We start from the raw sequence: 2,767 nt of genomic DNA, 5'->3' as shown, positions 1-2,767 counted from the left end.
GCAGGTTCGAATCCTGCCTCGGGCGTGGATGTGTGTGATGTCCTTAGGTTAGTTAGGTTTAAGTAGTTCTAAGTTCTAGGGGACTGATGACCTCAGATGTTAAGTCCCATAGTGCTTAGAGCCATTTGAACCTTTTGTAAGTCGCTCATATCCATTCACTCCCACTTGCCCATTCTCACTCACTCATTTAGCTCAACTCATTATCATTATCTCTTTGTCTCTCCCTAACTGTCATTGTCTCCTGTCTCATAGCCAGCCTGCTTCGTTCTGTTCTACCACTACCTTCTCCTCACGCTGTCGCTGTCTCCCTCTCCCTTTTGCTCTCTCTTGCTACTACTATCTCATTGATTCATTTCCACTGCTGCTGTCTCTTCTCACTATCACTGTCTCTCTCTTCCTCGTGGTCATTGCCATAGACTCTGTCTCTCGTTATTACTGGTTGTCGCCTACTTCTCCCCTCTCTCCTTCTCATTATTCCTGTCCCACTGGCACTGTCTCCTTCACTCTTTTCTGAACACTGTTCCGCCACTGTCAGCTAAGTTTCCCTGCCACCGTGTCCCTTTCTTTTTCTCACACTTCCATTGTCTTCTTTTTTCTTTCTGTACCACAACCACAGTGCGGGATTCAACCTCCCGGACACTCATTTTCTGTCGTCCCCCTGATACACACGGTGAGTCACTAGCAGCTAATATTTGTCCTGTCATAACTGTTAACACTTTCAAACGAGCGTTACTGAAGATCGAACTTGCGACTTCGCATCCAAGGGACTCCTTGTCAGAACCGCTGCAGGCAGAAAAAAATGTCTTCAGTGTCCTTATTTCAATTTCCAGCAATAGTATAAATTTAAAGCTACGCTGTTCCACGAGGTAAAATAATAGATAGGTATTTGAATGATAAACTGCTGACCTACCGGTAATATACATATTTTCCCGGGAACTAATGGAACATTATCGATATGAAATTTTTGATTCTCGAACCTACAGCTCTTGTCTCAATCGGAGTACACAGATCATCATCTGATTCACTTCGAGCTATCGTCTGAGTAAACGTTACCTGGAGACGCAATCGCAAAGAGCTAAGTCTGTCGACATACGCCTTATCTTCACTCCTGTCTCGCCGATAACGCATCGGTAAATATTTACAGAGTGTATCTAGAAAACAGCATGTTTAAAGAAGATTTTTGCGTTAACGGAGTCAGTTTTCTCCTCTATCGTTCGCATTTCTGAGAATGCGTTGCAAAACGAAAAGCTACAGATGGTATCAAAATTGCGCCAACACGAAATATACAAACAAGACTGGCTTTTTGTTTGCTGCGCGGCAGTTATTTCTAGCTGAATGGATAGGTATCAGTCTCGCGAATTGTGTTTGAGAGAAATTTTGTACCAATTGTTCCGTAGCGCATCACTTGTTTCCGTAGGTGGTGATGGGGCGATAAAATTCTAGCAGTCCCAAGTCGTCCTAGCTGCTAGAATTAGCATTTTTCTTTTTTCCTTACAGTTTAGGCGTGTTTCATCTCTAGCAGCGTCTTGTGTGAAAAAAAGAGAGAACTAGCACAGTGATTCAGATTTCGCTCTCAGTTATCGTAACCGTCATAACTGTAAAGGGAACACAAGCAGTCTTTTGTAAATCCATTGAACGAATAAGCACAGGTAGCGTTACAACTTCTTAAAGAGTTCCACAGTAATCTTCGTAAGCAAACTGTCTTTAAGAAACTGGACATGGTCGTCGCTGATTTCGTTTTTAGAATAAAAGCAGTGAAAACTCTCTTCACTACCAAAATAGGACGAGCATTACATCTCGGCGAGGGCAACCGTGGCGAAGAAGACCGGCTGTCTCAGAGCTGCGGCAATCTGACGAACCGTTTCATGTCGTGCGCCCCGACTCGTCTTATCTGCCTCTTCTCCACCAACCATAAACATAACGAAGCCATAAGCTCTGCGATAAGTTTCCAACAGCCTTGCGCCAACACCTCGTGTAAAGGCTGCCAGAAGGACAACGGGCCAGCGGAGTATACACAGGTATCACCGCAAGTAAGAAAGTGCCATCTCCTTGGAAAGTTATATACCCTGTCCTCTGGGATCCACGGTTGCATTCTGACTGATTTTCTTGAACCTGCACAAATCATAAATACAGCCCATTATATATAGATTCTTTTGAAGCACCGTTGCGCGATAAACGCCATGTGAAGCAGCTCATGCGTCCCCGATCTGGTCGTGTCCCTATGGTGAAGTTCAAGACAATTGGGTGGGGAAACTCCTCACATTCTCGCTAGTGTCGATTTGGTACCCTCCGTCTGCTGTCTTTTCGGTTCAGTTAAGGAACAGACGCAAGGCCAACGCTACGAGACGGTGTAAGATGTTCGGCAGGTCGTGTCTCAGTGGCTTCCTGAAGCTGAAACGGAGTTACATCGTAAGGACATTTTCAAACTTGCAGAACGATGTGGAAAATGTGGGCAAAAAATAGAGATTCTGTTGAAAAGTGACAGAATGTATGTAAATTAAGATTGTGTACTTCGTTTGCCTGAAAAATAAAGATTAAAAATTGTTGCTCATTACTTTCAGGATGCCCCTCGTACATTGTTCTCTATTCGGCTGTACCTAAAATAGTGGAACTCCTATAAATTCAGCAGTGCACTGTACAATACGTAGAGGTGGTTATTTTTGTATCATTGTCGGCGATTTTCAGTCCTATGCGTGGCTGTGTATAAAACCTTGATCAAGTTAGTTCCCAGTTTCTGGAGCAGTAGATGTCCAGCCTTTTAAGTTAC

This window comes from Schistocerca piceifrons, chromosome 6 (genome assembly GCF_021461385.2).
Source record: "Schistocerca piceifrons isolate TAMUIC-IGC-003096 chromosome 6, iqSchPice1.1, whole genome shotgun sequence".
NCBI lineage: Eukaryota > Metazoa > Arthropoda > Insecta > Orthoptera > Acrididae > Schistocerca > Schistocerca piceifrons.
Note: the sequence above shows the minus strand (reverse complement) of the source record.